Source organism: Bufo bufo, chromosome 3 (assembly GCF_905171765.1).
Source record: "Bufo bufo chromosome 3, aBufBuf1.1, whole genome shotgun sequence".
Classification (NCBI taxonomy): Eukaryota; Metazoa; Chordata; class Amphibia; order Anura; family Bufonidae; genus Bufo; species Bufo bufo.
The window spans coordinates 424,366,019-424,389,966 of record NC_053391.1 but is presented as its reverse complement, the minus strand read 5'-3'; the positions used below and the strand labels follow the sequence as shown (position 1 = coordinate 424,389,966).

The window sequence follows — 23,948 nt, the reverse complement described above, 5'->3', positions numbered from 1 at the left end:
ACACAGTCATAACTCTCTGAGTACAGATAATGTAGATATCACCTGCAGTCCTATGTAACACTATAGATAACACAGTGATAACTCTCTCAGTACAGATAATGTAGTAGATGTCATCTGCAGTCCTATGTAACACTACAGATAATACAGTGATAACTCTCTGAGTACAGATAATGCAATAGATGTCACCTGCAGTCCTATGTAACACCACAGATAACACAGTGATAATTCTCTGTGTACAGATAATGTAGTACATGTCATCTGCAGTCCTATGTAACACTACAGATAGCTCAGTGATAACTCTCTGAGTACAGATAATGTAGTAGACGTCACCTGCAGTTCTATGTAACACCACAGATAATACTGTGATAACTCTCTGAGTACAGTAATGTAGTAGACGTCACCTGCAGTCCTATGTAACACTACAGATAACACAGTGATAACTCTCTGAGTACAGATAATGTAGTACATGTCACCCGCAGTCCTATGTAACACCACAGATAATACTGTGATAACTCTCTGAGTACAGTAATGTAGTAGATGTCACCTGCAGTCCTATGTAACACTACAGATAACACAGTAATAACTCTCTGAGTACAGATAATGTAGTAGATGGGTGTGAGGCCCCAGAATTCAGAACACGCACAGTGTGACCTGAAGTCTGGGGCCAGGATGCGACAGGGTGGGCCATATTCTCAATCCACCCCCCAACCCTACCGTGAAACAAATATGTGGATGCACATTATTATATACAGTACAATACAGCACCCCATACCTCATCCATCTAGTGACATCTCCTGTCATGTAGACTTTCCTCAACGTCTTCATTCAGAGATAAGACTGCCATGACACCTTCTTTCAGCCGTGTCTCGTCTCTGCAGAGTTTCACAGAAAACATTTTTAGATTCCTCGCTTTACTATAATCCTCTACTATCATTTTACACAGGGGGCCATTATATATTATAATAATACAGAGGGGGCCATTATATATTATAATAATACAGAGGGGGCCATTATATATTATAATAATACAGAGGGGCCATTACATATACTAATAATACAGATGGGGCCATTACATATACTAATAATACAGATGGGGCCATTACATATACTAATAATACAGATGGGGCCATTACATATACTAATAATACAGATGGGGCCATTACATATACTAATAATACAGATGGGGCCATTATATATACTAATAATACAGATGGGCCATTACATATACTAATAATACAGATGGGGCCATTATATATACTAATAATACAGATGGGCCATTACATATTATAATAATACAGATGGGCCATTATATATACTAATAATACAGATGGGCCATTACATATACTAATAATACAGAGGGGGCCATTATATATTATAATAATACAGAGGGGGCCATTATATATTATAATAATACAGAGGGGGCCATTATATATTATAATAATACAGAGGGGGCCATTATATATTATAATAATACAGAGGGGCCATTACATATACTAATAATACAGATGGGCCATTACATATACTAATAATACAGATGGGGCCATTACATATACTAATAATACAGATGGGGCCATTATATATTATAATAATACAGAGGGGGCCATTATATATTATAATAATACAGAGGGGGCCATTATATATTATAATAATACAGAGGGGGCCATTATATATTATAATAATACAGAGGGGCCATTACATATACTAATAATACAGAGGGGGCCATTATATATTATAATAATACAGATGGGCCATTATATATTATAATAATACAGAGGGGGCCATTATATATTATAATAATACAGATGGGCCATTATATATTATAATAATACAGAGGGGGCCATTATATATTATAATAATACAGATGGGCCATTATATATTATAATAATACAGAGGGGGCCATTATATATTATAATAATACAGATGGGCCATTATATATACTAATAATACAGAGGGGCCATTATATACTATAATAATACAGAGGGGGCTATTATATATACTAATAATACAGAGGCAGCTATTATATATCCTAATATTACACAGGGGCCATTATATATTATAATTATAAAGAGGGGTCATTATTAATGGCCCCTCTGTATAATTATAATATATAATGGCCCTTCTGTAAAATTAATATATATTCTGGCCCCCTCTGTATAATGTGGCCCCTCTGTATAATATATACGGTAACTGCCTTTGTTTTTATTTCTATTTAAACTGATAATGCCCCCCACCTCCATAGTGCCCCCAGTATGGCCTGCCTTAGGGTACAGTATGCTGAACGGTCTGTTGGACCAAAAATCCCTTTAGGGGTCTCTAACTGATAATATGATTATATCTTTATTTTGTTCATTTAAAATATACACTCAATAAGGAAACTCATTATTAAAATTATCAGGGTGCAGTGAGATGTCAAATGTAGCTATTGTCTGCTAATGGTTGCTAATAGCAACTCACGGAGCTTGTCCAATACAGCCCTTATTTCATATATTTGTACCTATCAGGTGCATTACTTTGGGCGTACTAGGAACAGGAGACTTGTGAGTGTATGGTTTGCATCACTCTGGGGGACAATGTTAGTCAACCAATATATTTATTTTTATTTTATATTTTTTGTCTTTTATTTATTTTATATTGTTTATTTATTATTTATTTATTTTGATGAATATTTGTAGGTCAATCTCATCCATAGATTGGTCATGGAGCCCAATTACTAACACACACCTTCCAAGTGTATCAGCTTGTCAGGGCATACATTGTATCTAGATATGCCTCTGCCTGGGAGATGTTCCAACTTTGGCAACAATTTGCAATCAAATGTCTCCTCAGGCTCTCACACTCTATGTAAGCTGATTGGTAACACAGGTGGGTGCGCTAGTCTCCTACTGGCTCCTGCTAACTCTGTCCTCTATGAGGATTGATGTTGGCTCAATATGAGATATGCTGATTGCTTGTCCTCCCTAGTGAGCACTGCCTATATCCTGATCGTTCCGCTCCTAATGCTCCTAAATTCTCTCACTGTCCGCTGTCTAAAACATAAAGCGCTAGACTAATACACCCCTCCCGACATGTTTCGCCCCTTGTGTGGCTTCGTCAGGGGAAGTGGGGTATAGGCGTGCGCGCGCTCTCGGTGACCTCTATTTGTGTACCACTAAGTCCCGCCCATCTCATATCTGTGCCCACTGAGTGCCCTGCTACTCTTTACTCACATGCTTCTGATCCTATCAGATACGAGCGCGTCATCTTACGCATATAGTCTGCGCTCGTTTCTATTTTGGTCCATCGCAGGTTGGTCGGGTGTTGTTGTTACCTCCCATCTAAGTGACGTAGACTGCCATTCACTCAACGCCAGTTAACTAATTCATGCCATCCATTCTGCCGTTCATCTGGCAATGCTGAATCGCTGACAGTAATATATACAATCATTCTCCAAGTACCACAGTACTTTTTATTTTTATATAAATGAGTATATGTCCATCCTCTGCCAAGCCCATGTTGCTATGCAGGGACTATTGTAGATTCTATTGTCATTTAAATCTTACAGCGATCCACCTAATTCTATATCGCTTATTATTGCCATTTGAATCAGCAGATCTGTGGCAAGTACAATATTGGCCCGATCGGCTTTCAAGTTGATTGGCTTTTTTAGAAGGGTGACTAGTGATTACCCAACCACATCTGCCTGTACACTATAAAATCCTGTTTCTCACCCTTCCATAATAACAAAACATCATCAATAAATCTACCCCAAAATAAAATGTGACTAGTGAAATGTGCAAGTGTATCCGAAAAAACTATAGTGTCCTCCCACCACCCCAAAAATAAATTTGCAAAAGTCGGTGCGCAAGGAGTCCCCATAGCGGTACCTTTCATCTGCTCATAAAAGGCACCGTTACATAGGAAGTAATTGTGAGTGAGAATAAATCTCAACAAAAGTATTACAAATTCATTGTGTTCGTGAAAGCAAGTGCTTTTAGTATCCAGAAAGCATATCTGCGAGGGTAGTACCCCCCATCCGGCACATTATTAATTCAATAATAGTGCATATATAATTTCTGTGCAATGTCGAGTGTTTGCAGATCTCACAGACTTCATAATCCATGCCCCATCAAGCACATCGGTCTCTAGAAGTAGCGTACAGGCAGCTGTGGGAGCATTAGGAGCGGAACGATCAGGATATAGGCAGTGCTCACTAGGGAGGACAAGCAATCAGCATATCTCATATTGAGCCAACATCAATCCTCATAGAGGACAGAGTTAGCAGGAGCCAGTAGGAGACTAGCGCACCCACCTGTGTTACCAATCAGCTTAGGCCTCTTTCACACTTGCGTTGTCCGGATCCGTCGTGCACTCCACTTGCCGGAATTACACTCCGGATCCGGAAAAACGCAAGTGTACTGAAAGCATTTAAAGACGGAACCGTCTTCCAAATGCTTTCAGTGTTACTATGGCACCCAGGACGCTATTAAAGTCCTGGTTGCCATAGTAGGAGCGGGGAGCGGGGGAGCGGTGTACTTACAGTCCGTGCGGCTCCCGGGGCGCTCCAGAATGACGTCAGAGCGCCCCATGCGCATGGATGACGTGATCCATGCGATCACGTGATCCATGCGCTTGGGGCGCCCTGACGTCACTCTGGAGCGCCCGGGGAGCCGCACGGACGGTAAGTACACTGCTCCCCCGCTCCCCGCTACACTTACCATGGCTGTCAGGACTTTAGCGTCCCGGCAGCCATGGTAACCACTCTGAAAAAGCTAAATGTCGGCTCCGGCAATGCGCCGAAACGACGTTTAGCTTAAGGCCGGATCCGGATCAATGCCTTCCAATGGGCATTAATTCCGGATCCGGCCTTGCGGCAAGTGTTCCGGATTTTTGGCCGGAGCAAAAAGCGCAGCATGCTGCGGTATTTTCTCCGGCCAACAAACGTTCCGTACCGGAACTGAAGACATCCTGATGCATCCTGAACGGATTACTCTCCATTCAGAATGCATTAGGATAATCCTGATCAGGATTCTTCCGGCATAGAGCCCCGACGACGGAACTCTATGCCGGAAGACAATAACGCAGGTGTGAAAGAGCCCTTACACAGAGTGTGAGAGCCTGAGGAGACATTTGATTGCAAATTGTTGCCAAAGTTGGAACATCTCCCAGGCAGAGGCATATCTAGATACAATGTATGCCCTGACAAGCTGATACACTTGGAAGGTGTGTGTAAGGGTATTTTCACACTTGCGGCAGGACGGATCCGACAGGCTGTTCACCATGTCGGATCCGTCCTGCGGCTGTTTCGCCGTGCCCCCGGGCCGCCGCTCCGTCCCCATTGACTATAATGGGGATGGGGGCGGAGCTCCGGCGCAGCACGGCGGTGCACGGCTTAAGGCCGCCGGACTAAAATTACTGCATGTCAGGTTTTTTAGTCCGGCGGCTTTCTCCGTGCACCGCCGTGCTGCGCCGGAGCTCCGCCCCCATCCCCATTATAGTCAATGGGGACGGAGCGGGGGCACGGCGAACAGCCACAGGACGGATCCGACATGCTAAACAGCATGTCGGATCCGTCCTGCCGCAAGTGTGAAACTAGCCTTAGTGATTGGGCTCCATGTCAAATCTATGGATGAGATTGACCTACAAATATTCGTCAAAATAAATAAATAATAAATAAACAATACAAAATAATAAAATAAATAAAAGACAAAAAATATAAAATAAAAATAAATATATTGGTTGACTAAGGCCTCTTTCACACTTGCGTTGTCCGGATCCGTCGTGTACTCCATTTGCCGGAGGTGCCCGCCGGATCCGTAACACCGCAAGTGAACTGAAAGCATTTGAAGACTGATCCGTCTTCAAAATGCGTTCAGTGTTACTATTGCACCCAGGACGCTATTGCCATAGTAGTAGTGGGGAGCGGGGGAGCAGTATACTTACCGTCCGTGCGGCTCCCGAGGTCAGAGCGCCCCATGCACATGGATGACGTGATCCATGCGATCACGTCATCCATGCGCGTGGGGCGCCCTGACGTCACTCTGAAGCGCCCCGGGAGCCGCACGGACGGTAAGTATACTGCTCCCCCCGCTCCCCACTACACTTTACCATGGCAAACAGGACTTTAGCGTCCTGGCAGCCATGGTAACCATTCAGAAAAAGCTAAACGTCGGATCCGGTAATGCGCCGAAACGATGTTTAGCTTAAGGCCGGATCCGGATTAATGCCTTTCAATGGGCATTAATTCCGGATCCGGCCTTGCGGCAAGTGTTCAGGATTTTTGGCCGGAGCAAAAAGCGCAGCATGCTGCGGTATTTTCTCCGGCCAAAAAACGTTCCGGTCCGGAACTGAAGACATCCTGATGCATCCTGAACGATTCTCTCCATTCAGAATGCATGGGGATAATCCTGATCAGGATTCTTCCGGCATAGAGCCCCGGCGACGGAACTCTATGCCGGAAAAGAACAACGCAAGTGTGAAAGAGCCCTAACATTGTCCCCCAGAGTGATGCAAACCATACACTCACAAGTCTCCTGTTCCTAGTACGCCCAAAGTAATGCACCTGATAGGTACAAATATATGAAATAAGGGCTGTATTGGACAAGCTCCGTGAGTTGCTACTAGCAACCATTAGCAGACAATAGCTACATTTGACATCTCACTGCACCCTGATAATTTTAATAATGAGTTTCCTTATTGAGTGTATATTTTAAATGAACAAAATAAAGATATAATTTTATTATCAGTTAGAGACCCCTAAAGGGATTTTTGGTCCAACAGACCGTTCAGCATACTGTGTTTAAAAGGAAGGAGAAGTCCTGCTCAGGTCAGGTGTGAATACGTGGCTTCTTTATTTCAGCAGTTAAAAATTCCACATAGCAAGGTGCAACAAGTGACGCGTTTCAGACCTCTATAACATCAGGGTCCTTCTTCATGACAAACACAAAATGCTGTGGGAGCACCCCCTGATAAATCCCTGTCCAATCACAGGATGATAATGATCACCTGGGAGAGGGAGGTATCAGGGGGAGGTCCCACAGGTCCTCAGTTAAAAAAATACAAAATACAAAGTGTGGCTTAGTAATTAAAAACCGTGGGAGGAGATAGTGCGTTCATAGATATTATCACATATATCTGAATAGATGTCCCAGTATAGATATAACAAAAATAACAGACAGAAACTGAAAGGGACACAATAATAGATGAGCATACAAAAAAATACAAGTGTTGTATATAGGCAATTATTTAATATTGCAATATAAGGTCATGGCGTTTATTGAGACCTAATGGCTGGCGGGATCCCAATTGAAAGATCCAAAAGGTCTCTCTGTTCAGAAGTTTTCTTCTGTGCCCCCCCCCCCCCCCCTCTAGGTGGTAGAAAACCCCTCTCTATGCCCTGCACTTTCAGACCAGATGTATCACCAGCATGTAATACCGCAAAGTGAAGACTAGCAGCTGAGACGTTGCGGCTCTTGTAGTGCGGTATGTCTGAGATGTGCTTACGTATCCTATTCTTCAAGGGGTTAATTGTGCAGCCTACATATTGCAGTGAACACGTTTCACAGGTGACCAGGTATACCAGATATTTGGTATTGCAGTTAATATGCGATTGTATGTTAAATATTTTACCATCTGCCGTAGACCTGAAAGTCTTGTCAATGACCATGTGTTCACAACAAATGCATTTACGATGCCCACATTTGAAGCTGCCTTTGGAACTAAGCCATGTTGGTTGTCTAGGTTTTCCCTCTGTGAAGAAACTCGGACTGATTAAATTGCCTATAGTAGGAGCTCTTCTAGCAACGCATCTCATGCCATCCGATACCACATTTGCCCACTGGCCGTCATAATTTAAGACATGAAAATATTTCTTCATAATTTTACCAATCTCTGGAAATTCATGACTATATTGAGTTACAAAGTGGGTAGTGTGTTTATCCTTATTGGGAGCGCTGGTACAGGCCCGATTTGTATGGGGCCTCGGAAATACCAATTGTTTTCTATCCATGTCAGACACTAGTTTGTTAGCTCGTTCTATGTTGCCGGGTGTATATGCCCTGCGCAACAACCTAGTTCGTGTTTCAGAGGCTTCCTTGTTATAAATGTTAAGATCTGAACAATTACGGCGTGCCCGTATCAGCTCTCCCTTCGGGATATTCCGGATGGTATGGGGTGGATGGCATGAGCGTGCAGATAACGTGGTGTTACCCGCTAGTTCTTTTCGGTAAGAAGATGTATTAACCCTTCCAGCTACAGGGTTGCCCCTCAAGCACAAATCCAAAAATGGAATTTCTATGGTGTCAAAATGAAAAATGAATTGAATTGGATCCAAGCAGGAATTAAAATAAGTAACCAACTTTGGTATGGACGCCACACCATCAGACCATACCATGAGCAGGTCATCGATGTAACGTCCATACCAGAGCAGGCGATCCACAAAAGGGGAGGTGTTGATGAGGAGAAAGCCATAAATATATTGGCAATGGAGGGAGAGAACTTAGCCCCCATCGTTCAGCATACTGTATATTATATCCCGAGGGTCTCTAAAGGGACTTAGATTTATTTCTGCCTTAGGGTAGTTACACAAAAAAATAAAATAAAATACTAACTCACCTCTTCCTCACTCCATCACCGCTTGTGCCGTCCTGGCGCAGTCGGTCACAAACTCCTCACTGTGCCTTCCCGCGCCGCGTCATCATGTCATCTCCCGAGACCCGACGCAGGAGGTCACGGTGAGGTAATCGCAATCTCCTGCGCCGTTCTAATGCCTCATAGGCTTCAGGCCTGTCCATAGGCTCCCGTGGCCCTCCGTGAAAGGACTGCTGCCTGGCGCCCCCTGAAATTTGGTACCTGGGGCAGCGCCCCCCCAGCTACGCCACTGGGTCAGACCCTCCCTGGCTGCTTTGCCGTGGCCTTGTCAATCAACGCAGCCAGAGAGAGGCTGGCCACAGAAAGGAGTGGAGCTTGGGTCCCACGAGAGCAATGGTGATGCCCTCATTGCACCAAAAACCTAATTTACTTATTAAGAAAAGGGGCTCTGTATATGACACTTATCTTCATACTGGCTGGCATAGTTATGTCACTATGCCTGCATTTGGGCACACTGGGCAGCAGGATGGGGAGTTGGTGTGGAGAAGTTGGGGTATTCTAGGAGCTGTCCTAAGTACACACATGACAGGGACCGAGCCGGTCACATGACCCTCCCCACCCACACCGGCTGCTGACACCACAGTCAACAGCAGTCACGTGTGCGGCGCGCCCTCTCATTGGCTGACCTGTCCGACGCTCCTAGCTGCAGGACCCGCCCACCGCTAGAGACGTGACGGGCTGCTGACTCTCGCCATGTTGTTTGCCCTGGCGGCGGCGGAGAAGAGACGGAGGAGCAGCACCGTAGACTGCCGCGTTCTTCAGCCTGAGGCGGGAAACTTTATGAGCAGCGTTCCCCGAACAGGTTTGTAGTCGGCGGGAGCTGACGTCATGAGGGGCTCTGCACTGTGGTCTTGTCATGTCATTTTAGTTACTGCAGCTCTTGTGTCTACGGACTGGTGAGGGATATCGGCAGTGGTGCAGTGCACAGGTGGTGGTAGGACTGTGGTCTAGTCCCGCCGGGCACTGCAGCACTCTGACTCTGCCATATACTTGTATCCGATCCTGTGGAACCTGCTCTGAAGTGGAGCTTCATGACCCTGCCCAGTGCTGGTGACACCTTCATGTCTCCTGATCTCTGATCAAGGTGCGAAACTCATCAGGCCTGAAGATCCTTAGACTGTCCTCGAGATGATTAGAGTTTCCAGCACAACATATACATTGTATGAAGGAAAGTTCTGGAACTCCTATACCTTGTGTTTCAGTTCCTCATAAATTCAAGATCTGCTTGCTTTAGTGAATGGAAACATTTAGGGGGAGATTTATCAAAACTGGTGTAAAGTGGAACTGCCTTGCTTGCTCATAGAAACCAATCAGAGTCCACTTTTCATTTTCCACAGCTCCTTAGGAAAATAATAAGTAGACTGGTTGCTATGGGCAACTAGGCCAGTCTTCTTTTTCCACCAGTTTTGATAAATTCCCCCCCCCCCCCTTAGTGTTCACATCCTGATGCCTTTAGGGTAGGGCTTCATGGTGACTTTCGAGCTGTAATGTACAGGACTACTGTGCGCTGCTTGGAACTCTGATAACTGCACTTGTTTCCACCTCATGAGTGATGACGTCACTAGGCTAGACGGACCTTCACTCAGGGACCACCACCGATCCTGAGAAAGCAGGGGTTGGAGCGCTGGTTAAGCTCTGTGGCCTCTTCATAAATGGGTCCGCATCCAGGGCTGTGGAGTCGGAGGCAATTTTGGGTACCTGGAGTCGGCAAAAAATGAACCGACTCAGACTCCTACTAGATTTAAATTGGAATACATATAAAAAAAAGCAAGTTTAAATGTCCCAATTTACAAAAAGTTATAATTAATTACCGTATTTTTCGCCCTATAAGACGCACCTGCCCATAAGACGCACCTAGGTTTTTGAGGAGGAAAATAAGAAAAAAAATATTTTGAACCAAAAGGTGTGCTTTTGGTGGGTTTTGAACTAATGGTGGTCTGTGGATGACACTATTATGGGGGCATCTGTGGGTGGCACTGTTATGGGGGATCATTGTGGGGGCATCTGTGGATGACACATATATAGCATCTTATCTTATGTGTCATCCACAGATCCCCCCATAACAGTGTCCCTGTGTAGTGAATGGGGGCCGGCATCTGTTTCTGTAATGGCAGCGGGGCCCGGTGCCTGCTTCATTCATAAAGTGGGCGGAGCTGGCGCTTGACGTAGTGAGCTACGCTACGAGCGCCCACCCGGCCTCCTGACTGCCAAGAAGTTAGTAGTAAGTAGTACAGCGCTAGATTTAAGATGATTGGAATACTTTAACAATACCCACAAGTTAGATATGATTACTGTATACTACAGTGAGCGGGGCCCAGTGTAGTAGTATACAGTGACTGCACCGGGCCCCGCTGCCATTACAGAAACAGATGCCAGCCCCTCCTCCCTCTCAGCCTATTCACCGAACGGTCGCAGCATTCGCCCCTATAAGACGCACTGCTATTTTTCCCCCACTTTTGCGAAAAATACGTAAGAATAAAGACCAATGCATGCAGTGCGTCACGTTACCGCAAAACGAACACGTTAAGTGGCCATGAAGAAGCATGCTTTTCATATGCTTCACTATATGGCACGCAACGCACAGTTAAGGTGCGGCAATACTTATACTTTCCATTGTGTTGTGTTCCGCTGTTACAGGGAACGCGACGCCCATGGTTAACCTAGCCTCTCACTGATAACTGATCAAGTAAATATGTTTTTTGCAGGACTAGAGAAACTTGTATAACTGAAGGTAATGGATGGTCAATAGTTCAAGACTGAAGCTGAAAACCATTTGAAAAACTGCTGTCATTCAGCTAAGGCTATAAAAACTTGTAAACTCAGATTGTTAGCTTAAAGGGTTTCTACCACCTTATTTGGACCCTATTTAGCTGTCAGACACTAGCGATCTGCTAGTGTCTGCTCTACCTAACAATGCTATTCTAAGACCTTTTGTGTGCAGCCGTTACACAAAAAAACATTCTCGCGCCTGCGCCGTGTGCGTCTGCACTCTGACGTAATAGGCGCAGTAGAGATGCCGGCGCAGGGAGCGGTCAGACAGTCACTGCGCCTGCGCCGAATACAGACGCACATGGCGCAGACGCGAGAATACGGCCGATGGATGAGATGGAGGCTGGCAATCTAGAGGAGATGGGCGGGCTTGACGGACGAGCGGGGTGGAATACAGGGTGAGTAGACGGAGCCTCTAGGTGCTGAAAAGACGCCCCCATAGCACCTAGAGGCTCATTAGCATAGCAATAAAACTATGTTTTTTAGGGTAACCGCTGCAGAGAAAGGAATTACAATAGCATGGTTAGGTAGAGCAGACACTAGCAGATCGCTAGTGTCTGACAGCTAATTAGGTCCAAATCAGGTGGTAGAAACCCTTTAAACATGACTATGGGATTCTACTAGGGAAATCATGTTTTACAATAAATGCCCCTTTCCATATCCTCCCACTGCCCTATCATCAGCAGAAGATCAGCAGCTTCCTAGCCAGTAGTTCTGTGGTAATGACATGTATGTTGCCTTTCTTTCCTTCAAGGAATGTATAAAATACATTCGCATATTAAATGCAGAGGAGTCGGAGTCGGAAGTACCAAAAACTGAGGAGTCGGAGTCGGACCATTTATCTACCGACTCCACAGCCCTGTCCGCATCCGAGCCGCACAAAATGTGGACCAAAACTACAGCCATGTGCAAGAGCTTTTACTTGAATGGATCTCTATGGTTCTCCCTGCACAGCAGGTGGCGGTGCTCTGCCATGTAGAGAGAGACTGTGGAGGTGCTGCAGCAGGGGGTCCAGAGGTTGACCTCCAACAGTCATATCCAAGCGACATGCCATCATTTTATGAGATAGGATTTCATCTCTGAAATTGAAAATCTGCACGACAAAAAGTTGCCATGGGGGCCGTAGCCTAAGGCTACTTTCACACTCGTGTTTGGTGCGGATCCGTCATGGTTCTGCACAGATGGATCCATTTAGATAATACAACCGCATGCATCCGTTCAGAATGGATACATTTCTATTATCTTTAACATAGCCATGACGGATCCATCTTGAACACCATTGAAATTCAATGGAGGACAGATCAGTTTTCTATTGTGCCAGATTGTGTCAGAGAAAACTGATCTGTCCCTACTGACTTACATTGTGTGCCAGAACGGATCTGTTTGGCTCCGTTTCATCAGACGGACACCAAAACGCTGAGGGCAGCGTTTTGGTGTCCGCCTCCAGAGTGGAATGGAGACTGAACTGATGAATTCTGAGCGGATCCTTTTCCATTCAGAATGCATTAGGGCAAAACTGATCCGTTTTGGACCGCTTGTGAGAGCTCTGAATGGATCTGACAAACGGAAAGCCAAAACGCCAGTGTGAAAGTAGCCTAAGTAAGGGTCCATTCACACGTCCGCAAAATGGGTCCGCATCCGTTCCGCAATTTTGCGAAACAGGTGCGGACCCATTCATTTTCAATGGGGCCGGAATGTGCTGTCCGGTGCGGATCTGCACTTCCGTTCCACAAAAAAATAGAACATGTCCTATTCTTGTCTGCAATTGTGGACAAGAAAAGGCATTTTCGATGAGAATGTCAGCGATGTGAGGTCTGCAAAATGCGGAACGCACATTGCCGGTGTCCGTGTTTTGCGGATCCACACACATACGGACGTGTGAATGGACCCTAAGGCTGGTTTCACACGGGCATGGCGGGAAAATGTACGGGTACGTTGCGGGAACACGCGCAATTTTTCCGCGCGAGTGCAAAACATTCCGCGTGTAGATTGTATTATTTTCCCTTATAACATGGTTATAAGGGAAAATAATAGCATTCTGCATACAGAATGCATAGTAAAATAGGGCTGGAGGGGTTAAAAAAAAATAATAAAATTATTTAACTCACCCTAATCCACTTGCTCGCGCAGCCCGGCATCTTCTTCTTTGCTGATTATAGGAACAGGACCTGTGGTGACGTCCATCACATGGTCCATCACCATGGTAAAAGATCATGTGATGACCGGAGTGACGTCACCACAGGTCCTGTTCCTACAAACAGCAAAGAAGGAGACAGAAGGAGATGCCGGGCTGCGCTATCAAGTGGATTAAGGTGAGTTAAATAATTATTATTTTTTTTTTAACCCCTCCAGCGATGTTTTACTATGCATTCTGTATTCAGAATGCTATTATTTTCCATTATAACCATGTTATAAGGGGAAATAATAATGATCGGGTCCCCATCCTGATCGTCTCCTAGCAACCGTGCGTGAAAATCGCACCGCATCCGCACTTGCTTGCGGATGCTTGCGATTTTCACACAACCCCATTCACTTCTATGGGGCCTGCGTTGCATGAAATACGCAGAATATAGAGCATGCTGCGATTTTCACGCAACGCACAAGTGATGAGTGAAAATCACCGCTCATGTGAACAGCCCCATAGAAATGAATGGGTCGGGATTCAGTGCGGGTGCAATGCGTTCAACTCACGCATCGCATCCGCGCGGAATACTCGCCCGTGTGAAAGGGGCCTAAGGCCTCTTTCACACTAGCGTGACGGATTAGGTCCGCAAGCAAGTTCAGTCAGTTTTGTCTGCGATTGCGTTTAGTTTTTTCCGCGCGGGTGCAATGCGTTTTTATGCGTTTTTTACGCGCGTGATAAAAATATCTGAAGGTTTACAAACAACATCTCCTAGCAACCATCAGTGAAAAACGCATCGCACCCACACTTGCTTGCGAAAGCAATGCGTTTTTCACGCAGCCCCATTCACTTCTATGGGGCCAGGGCTGCGTGAAAAATGCAGAATATAGAACATGCTGCGATTTTCACGCAACGCAGAACTGATGCGTGAAAAACCACGCTCGTGTACACAGCCCCATTGAAATTAATGGGTCAGGATTCAGTGCGGGTGCTATGCGTTCACGTCATGCATTGCACCCGCGCGGAAAACTCGCTCGTGTGAAAGGGGCCTAAGGGTTCACCTGTTAACTTGTGCAGTATTTTACTGAGCCATTTCTGCAATCAGTGTTAATATAGTTCTCTATTTACATTTTACTTATATAGACAGATATAGGTTTATACAATTGGGGTCTGAATTATCTACTCGGTGGGCTTCCCTGTCTACAGCAGTTTCACGGGGTGGTGTTCCATCTTGCCCTAGTTGTTTCTATCTCAGTAAGCATTTACGGTATACTTTTATATGTGTTGTTGATGTCCTTTATGTGAAGGGTTTATTAGCTTGTGTTTGTAGGTTATATGTGACCTATATAACTTGACTGATTGAAGTGTCAGCAGTTGCATTGGGAAGTGAAAATCTCCCTGTTCCGGTGCTAAAGCCGCCTTCACACTTGACAGACTGCGACTGAAAATCCGTTTCATCTATTTGGATGGTGATTGTAAGCTCTTGCGAGCAGGCCCCCACTCCTAGTGTTTCTATTGTTTATTAGATTGGAACCCTGTGATGTCTATTTTGCTTTGTACATGTACCCTGCGGAATACGACGGCGCTATAAAGATTTTTATTAAATCCCTGTGCTTCCTACCAGAACAACCCCATTCAGACGAACTGAACACATTTTCAGCAAAATCGCCACGTGTGCAGACATCCAGGGGCTACATGCACACGGTGCGTATTGCGTGCAGGTATAGTCACACAATCGGATGTATTTTGCGATCCGCAAAATACGGATGACGCCTGTGGGAAGTCCCTTTTTTTTTTTTGCGGGCCCATTGCCTTCAGTGGTTCCGTGAACCGCATTGTGCAGCCAAGTATAGGACATGTTCTATCCTTTGTGGACAGCACACGGACAGAGGGCTGGAGAGTCCGGCACCATTCTACTCCATAGACCCAAAGGGGGAGATTTATCAAACTGGTGTAAAGTAGAACTGTCTCAGTTGCCCATAGCAACCAATCAGATCCCACCTTTAATTTTCCAAAGGAGCTGTGAAAAACGAAAGGTGGAATCTGATTGGTTGCTATAGGCAAGTAAGCCAGTTGTACTTTACACTAGTTTGATAAATGTCCCCCAATATTCTCTGCGAAGTGTTAGCATGTGACGAAATGCACACGTGGGATGGAGCCGGTAACAGGCCGTGTATTTGTTGTACTCGGGGTTGGCATCTTGCTGAATAACAATGGACCTCTTTACAATGAACACTGGAGCTTTTCTTCTATTAGGGTTCATATACAACAACTTATTTTTGGTCCGCATCTGATCCACATTTTTTGCGGGTCTGATGTGGACCCATTAATTGTGGACCGTGCACCCGTGTGCTGTCCGCATCCATTTGTCCATTCCGTGGCATCCGCAAAAATATAGAACATGTCGTCTTCTTCTTGTCTGCATTAGTGACAAGGATATAGGACTATTATGGACTGGGCGTTCCGGATCGCAAACCAGGCTGTGGCCATGTGCATGAGCCCATTCTGTGTTCACATTTAACTCCTCAACAACTGGTGGTGCAGGTCTGCAGCAAAGTTTAAAATAAAGTTTTACTTGAACTTAATCTTTTTATAAATAATGTAATTAGATTTCCAAAAAAAATAAAAATACAGTTTAGTATGAAATACATTCTATGGTTATGTGAAGGTCTATGGTAAATATGAACCGCTGGACACGTAAGCATTTTTTTTTCCTCCAACTTTTTTTTGTTAATAAGGTGGCTTTTTTTTTTTTGTCTTTCTGGCTTCTTTTTAAAAACGCAACGATAAAATACACTCGGTCAAGTACTAATGTTCTATGGCAGTTTTTGGTTTGGAAAAGTTTTAAGCCTCATGCAGACATCCATGGAACACGGTCCGTGAGATACCGGACTGGCATTGCAGGAGCGCATGGCGTCATTGGTTGCTATGACGCCGTGCGCTCATGCAATGCCAGTCCGGTATCTCACTGATGGTGTTCCACGGATGTCTGCATAAGGCTTTAGTTGAAAGTGCTGTTTTGCAATAGCATTTGTGACTTTTTAGCTAGAGGAGGCTAGCCGTGGACAGGAGTCCCATGACCTGACTCATTTATGCGGGAGATTTATCAAAACTGGTGCGAAGGAAAACTGGCTTAGTTACCCATAGTAACCAGTCAGATTCAATCTTTCATTTTCTAGAGGAACTCTGAAAAATGAACAGAAAATTTGCAGCAAAAATGCAAAAAAGTGCACAAAACTACACCAAATCTGCAATAAATTGTGTGGATTGATTATGATTTTACTGCAGTTTAGGCCTCATGCACACGACCGTTGTGTGCATCCGCGTCCGTCATTTTTCACAGTTTAGCGGAGGTCCCATTCATTTCTATGGAGCTGTGAAAAAAAACTGATAGTCCTCCGTTTTTTATCCGTGATTCCAGTCTGTCAAAAAAATATAACCTGTCCTATTCTTGTCAGTGGAAAACGGAGGACAGACCCATTAAATTCAATGGGTCCGTCAAAAAAAACATGCACAACTGGTATGTCATCCGTGTCCGTTTTTTTTCTACAAGACCTTGGTGCAATAAAATTACACTTTTCATTAACCTTCCTTTTTTTCCCCTGTCGGACAAAAAAAAAAGAAGACACAAGGAAACACAACTGAAGCAAAATCGGACACGGACCACTGAAGCCAAATCACTGACAGTGAAAAAACACTGTCGTGTGCATGAGGCCTTAGTGTGGATTTCATTTGGATTTTCTGCATCACGTGCAGGTAGTCTTACATGATCCAAACCTTCCAAATGTCCAGACACCCTAGTCCTTACCCTAAGGGTCCATTCACATGTCCGCAATTTCGTTCCGCATTTTGCAGAACAGAATTGCGGACCCATTAATTTCTATCGGGCAGCACGATGTGCTGCCCGGACACGGAATTGCGGACCCGAATAGGCATATTCTATTAGTGCCGGCAATGTGCGGTCCGTGGATCCGCAAAACACGTTGCGGACATGTGAATGGACCCTAAGAGACCTGTAGTATTAAAAAAAAATAATAATTTAAATCATCGTTGTGTTTTCCGTATTTGTTACAACATAAGAACAGAAAAATGGGGTAAAAATCTGACCTGTTTTAATCTTGATTTGTTTGGATGAGTTATTTTGAGCGTCGGCTATTTTTGACGGGGAAAAATTCCCGTCTTTTGTACTTTATCGCCCGTCAAAAATGACTAAACTTTAACTGTGGATGCACTAAGCACTCCATGGTGGAAATCTTGGAAGGATGCATCGTCGCTATGGAGACCAAGCCTTGGGATACAGTTGGGGCCCAGGTTTTTTAGGGGGATTTATGTGTGATATGGCTGGTGTTCAAGCTTGTAGATATGAAGTAGGGCTGGCGGTTTACACGGAAGACAAGTTGCTTCTGACTGCAACATGTTAATGAAGTAATGAGCGAGAGCAAAGTTCCTTTTATCTCATTAAAGCGGGGGCGTTCCAGCAGTCTTCTGTCCTCGTTCCAGTCACTACGGGGACAATGCACTGGATTCAGCTGCCCCATCATTTTTCCTTTTCCTCATGTGCTGTAATCTCCTTTTCCTCCCCCTGAGGTGGAGGCACATGACTTTTGATCAGAGTTCATGTGGAGCATGATCACTCTCATTATGTGTTCGCCTCATGACTCATTTCAGACTACAGTCATTTTGAAGGTTTTATCTGACTCTGCATAGGTCATCAGCATCTAATCGGTGAGGGGTCCGACACCTGTTTGAGAAGACCGATTCTTGCTGCTTACCCTAAGCCAGTGACGTCACATGGCCTAGACACAGCTCAGCCCCATTCACTTGGCTACGTGATTGATGGTTGTGACATCACTGGCCTAGGGTAAGCGGCAAGTAGACCACAGCGCTCACATGAGTGATTGATGGGAGTCCTGAGTGTCAGCCGCCCACCGATCATCAGTTACAGATAGTCAAGTAACCCCTTTAAGTAGGAATTGCTGGTGTTATACCAGGAAAAGTATGACTTTTCAATCAATAGGACATGTCAAATGAAGTAATATTGCAATATAAATATTATTCGTTATGTAACGCCCCCTGCAGTTGATATTTTTGGTCCACCTTCTCTTCAGTGGTGGACTGACATGCAAAATGGCTTCCCTCCTCCCTTCCACTCAGTGTTTGGTATAGAGATCTCATCTAGTAGCAGGTGGAGCAGCCCAGAGACCTTTCATTCTTCCCGACTACCAGATTCATAGACATGTAGAGCTATATCTCTCTCTGGACAGTGGATGAGAGGAAATTGTGGGGGCATTACGTATCATATGCATCTCTGGGCCTATATGTGAGAGACTCTTTTCTATGCAGGGGAGGACGGAATTAACGAGCTAATTGCAATTAGGGCTGCAACGATTAATCAAAGTTATCGATAATATTCAATAACTGGATTCGTTGTCGACGAATCCAGTTATCGAATAATCGGCCGATTCGTTGCTATGCGGGCGGTTTACTTTAACTTTAAATCAGCGCATCTTTATTACCTTACAATGAAGCTCCAGTAACAGGCAGAACGGGCGGCGGCGTAACGTCACTTACTCGTGTGACGCGCCTGCTCCGCCTGCTTCATTTATAAAGTGGGCGCAGCAGGCGCGTCACGTGAGTGAGTGACGTTACGCCGCCGCCCGCTCTGCCTGTTATTGGAGCTTCATTGTAAGGTAATAAAGATGCGCTGATTTAAAGTAAGTTAATGCCGGGCCGGGGCTGTTATGGGGAGGGGGATCTGTGGATGGCGCTGTTATGGGGGCATCTGTGGATGACACATATAGCATAAGATGCTATATAGTGTCATCCATAGATTCCTCACCCCCCCCCCCCCATAGCATGGTCATCCACAGATCTCCTCCATAAGTGTCATCCACAGGTCCCCCCCCCATAACAGTGCCATCCGCAGATCCCCTCATAACAACAGTGCCATCCGCAGATCCCCTCATAACAACAGTGCCATCCGCAGATCCCCTCATAACAACAGTGCCATCCGCAGATCCCCCTCATAACAACAGTGCCATCCGCAGATCCCCCTCATAACAACAGTGCCATCCGCAGATCCCCCTCATAACAACAGTGCCATCCGCAGATCCCCTCATAACAACAGTGCCATCCGCAGATCCCCTCATAACAACAGTGCCATCCGCAGATCCCCTCATAACAACAGTGCCATCCGCAGATCCCCTCATAACAACAGTGCCATCCGCAGATCCCCTCATAACAACAGTGCCATCCGCAGATCCCCTCATAACAACAGTGCCATCCGCAGATCCCCTCATAACAGTGCCATCCGCAGATCCCCTCATAACAACAGTGCCATCCGCAGATCCCCTCATAACAACAGTGCCATCCGCAGATCCCCTCATAACAACAGTGCCATCCGCAGATCCCCTCATAACAACAGTGCCATCCGCAGATCCCCTCATAACAACAGTGCCATCCGCAGATCCCCTCATAACAACAGTGCCATCCGCAGATCCCCTCATAACAACAGTGCCATCCGCAGATCCCCTCATAACAACAGTGCCATCCGCAGATCCCCTCATAACAACAGTGCCATCCGCAATATGTTTTAATATGGCCTTTGAACATAATTTTTCAAGTAAAATCATATAAACCCCTTTTTTTTGTCATTTTGGTGTTTTTTCCCGATTAATCGATAAAATTATCGACAACTAATCGATTATTCAAATAATCGTTAGCTGCAGCCCTAATTGCAATGCATCCTGGGAAGATGCAGGTGCTTGACCATCACATGTGGATGGCTACCTCTTCCCTCACCCACAGATAGGATAGAAAGTCCTCCAGGCAAGTGAGTAATGGAGGTTTAAAAAAAAAAAAAAAAAAAAAAAATATATATATAGGATAACCCCTTTAAAGCCACTTCTCGTTTAAAGGGGTTGTCTCACCTCGCCGTTACTAAGGCGAGATGAGACACTGTCTCCACCACCAGCCAGCTGGGAGACAGCAGAGTGCGCCGATGCTCTGCTGTATCAGATTCAGTAGCTCACATTGCCGTGTGTAACGGACCGTTTCAGCAGACAAGGGGTTAAAATCCGTTCAGGCGATGTGCCCCTTTCTGAGAGACAGGCACAGCTACTGCAGGATACACCAAACTCCCGAACTGGATACAAAATAGCACTCCAAACTGGAACCTCACGAATAGCTGCTAGCAGACGAACAGGGATCTTACACTTCTGGCAATCGGTCCTCTAACAGCATACAGTGAATCCCCCCAATAACGAGACAAGGCTTCGTGTTGAGGGTCAAGCAGTGGTCTGAGGTGCTGGCACACCCAGCCTGGTTTTTATTACAGTTGTTGCAAATACAGGTCCGCCCACAGGGGTTTGAAATACAGCCAATCAATATGTTACAACACATACAATGTAAGTACACGCCCCTAGGGGACCAGAAGGAAGACTTGTGACATAGGACAGATATGCATCACTGTAGGATACACAGAGACAATACATCCCCACAATGCATCATGGTTTCCTCCTCTCTGTCCTGGAGACAACCGAGGCGTAATCCAATTATCTCTCAAGACAAAGAGAAGTCACCAATACACATGCGCAGACCTCACCCTTTAAACACACAATGGGACAATGGCACAATAGAAACACACCCAGCATTTTCCTCCCAAGCTAACAAGTTACACTTATTATAAATTGTTACAACTTTGTGGGTTTACATTGGCCATACATATAACTTACATCAATTTAAACAGTATAACTTGGGGACAAACCTATCCAAAATTCACTTGAATAGGTTCAGGGGTTTAAAAGTTAGTATATGGCCCATAATCCTGGGGCAAGAGGCCAGCAGCCAGTCCTCTCCAAAACCCAGTGGCGAGGTTGGTTTCGCCACACATCTCCCCCCCCCCCCAGGGAAGACTAACCAGATACCTGACCTCACGCCGGTCGGTACCTGAGTTAGTCTGGCAGCCCACCCACAACCAAATACTGGACCTGTTGAATTTAGTAGCCTGTCTCTGTCCAGTTAGTCCACCAAGGTTATGTTGGAAGCTGGTACTCCCGGTCTCTGTGTTGCTCCCTGGCTTGGAGTGGAGGTTGCTTTGTGGGCAGGTATCACCGGTACTCTGCCCTGGTGCCAGCGTTACCATGGAAGAAGCCTGGTTGGAGCCTGGTTGTTGGAGGGGGAGACCGACTGTCTCTACCCCCTGTGCTGTAAGTGCAGAGACCACGGTCCCATCTGCACTGTTGTGGGGCTTACTGTCTCCCCCTGGTGCGTTAAGCTGCCGCTGGGGAGAGGGGGTAACGAGCTCCTCTCCCATACATACTTCCAGCCGCTGGGGAGGGCGACCGCCCGTCTCCACTCCCAATACAGTATCCTGTTGCTGGGGAAAGGAGACTGGGCTCTCTATTCCCTGCTGGACACTCTGCCGCTGGGGGACAGGACCGACTGTCTCTGCCCCCTGTAACTCCGCCTGCCGCTGGGGAATGGAGACTGGGTTCCCAATTCCCAAAAAATCATGCTGCTGCTGGGGGGCAGGCACAACTACCTCTGCCCCCTGTAACTCAGCCTGCAGCTGGGGAGGGAGGACGCTGCTCTCCTCTCCCTGCATTTCACACTGCCGCTGGGGAATGGAGACTGGGCTCCCAATTCCCTGCAGGACCGGTGGAGAGACCTCGGTCCCATCTCTACCGGCCACCTGGGGTCCTTCCCAGTAACACTCTACAATATCTGCCCAGCTGAATGGGTCTGGATCTGGGTCTGTCACCTTAATGTCCTGCTGAGCCTTCTCACTGGCGTGGAACAGCTGCTGGTAGCCCTGTTCTAGCTTCATCTCCCGGGTCACCAGGTGGACCAGGTCCTGCTCAATCTCATGAGTGTCGTCCCAGTCATACCTGCTCTCCCTCCATTCCAAGAGATCATGGAACCGGGCTTGTGTAGGGCTCCCAAACTCCAGCTCTGAAAAAGTCTTCCATAACAAGCCAGGACCATCAAACTCCTCTCCCTCCGGCTTGTCATGCTCAGCTGTCCTGGGTAGGTACTGTGCCCCATACCACCAGAGCGCCTGGTAGGCATCTTCCAGCCACAGCCCCTGCCATACTAGGAGTTCCAATTCCTTTACCCATTCCTCCCGGGGCTGCTCTCCCAGGAAGGGCATCCGCAGGGCTACTCGCTTCTGCAACCGCTGGTCTTCCGTGGGGAGTCTCTCGTCCTGCATATACTCCACAATACCCAGTACCTGGTACCAGATGCCTTTGCGGACTGCATCTCGGTCATCCATGACACCCTCATCGTACTCCACTGCTGTTTCCATTCTGGTGCTGTCAGGGTCGCTGTACTGGGACATGCGTTGCCCTAAAATTGTAGAATCCACAGAAATGGTGTCTCCTGTAGCTGTCCTTCTGGCTGTAGGAACGATCCCGCTGCTTGCCACCAATGTAACGGACCATTTCAGCAGACAAGGGGTTAAAATCCGTTCAGGCGATGTGCCCCTTTCTGAGAGACAGGCACAGCTACTGCAGGATACACCAAACTCCCGAACTGGATACAAAATAGCACTCCAAACTGGAACCTCACGAATAGCTGCTAGCAGTCGAACAGGGATCTTACACTTCTGGCAATCGGTCCTCTAACAGCATACAGTGAATCCCCCCAATAACGAGACAAGGCTCCGTGTTGAGGGTCAAGCAGTGGTCTGAGGTGCTGGCACACCCAGCCTGGTTTTTATTACAGTTGTTGCAAATACAGGTACGCCCACAGGGGTTTGAAATACAGCCAATCAATATGTTACAACACATACAATGTAAGTACACGCCCCTAGGGGACCAGAAGAAAGACTTGTGACATAGGACAGATATGCATCACTGTAGGATACACAGAGACAATACATCCCCACAATGCATCATGGTTTCCTCCACTCTGTCCCGGAGACAACCAAGGCGTAATCCAATTATCTCTCAAGACAAAGAAGTCACCAATACACATGCGCAGACAACAGGACAGACATCACCCTTTAAACACACAATGGGACAATGGCACAATAGAAACACACCCAGCATTTTCCTCCCAAGCTGACAAGTTACACTTATTATAAATTGTTACAACTTTGTGGATTTACATTGGCCATACATATAACTTACATCAATTTAAACAGTATAACTTGGGGACAAACCTATCCAAAATTCACTTGAATAGGTTCAGGGGTTTAAAAGTTAGTATATGGCCCATAATCCTGGGGCAAGAGGCCAGCAGCCAGTCCTCTCCAAAACCCAGTGGCGAGGTTTGTTTCGCCACACCGTGTATGAGAGCTAGAGAAACAGCTTAGCACAAAAAGCTATGCTGTTTCCTTAAGGGCGTTTCCAACACTGATACCGGCTGTGTGTTCCGCATTTTGCAGAATGAAACATCCTTGTCCGTAAAACGGATAAGAATAGGACAT

The 23,948-nt window shown here is 46.0% G+C and overlaps 1 protein-coding gene across 1 annotated transcript in view; it reads left to right on the top strand.

Moving 5' to 3' along the window:
- The first annotated feature begins 9,301 nt into the window (after positions 1–9,301).
- Positions 9,302–23,948, top strand: part of RAB9A (RAB9A, member RAS oncogene family) — a 36,647-nt gene continuing 22,000 nt past the window's right edge. Inside the window, exon 1 of the mRNA XM_040424976.1 lies at positions 9,302–9,427. The gene's annotated coding sequence lies outside the window, so the exon portion shown is untranslated. The remainder of the gene's footprint in view (positions 9,428–23,948) is intronic.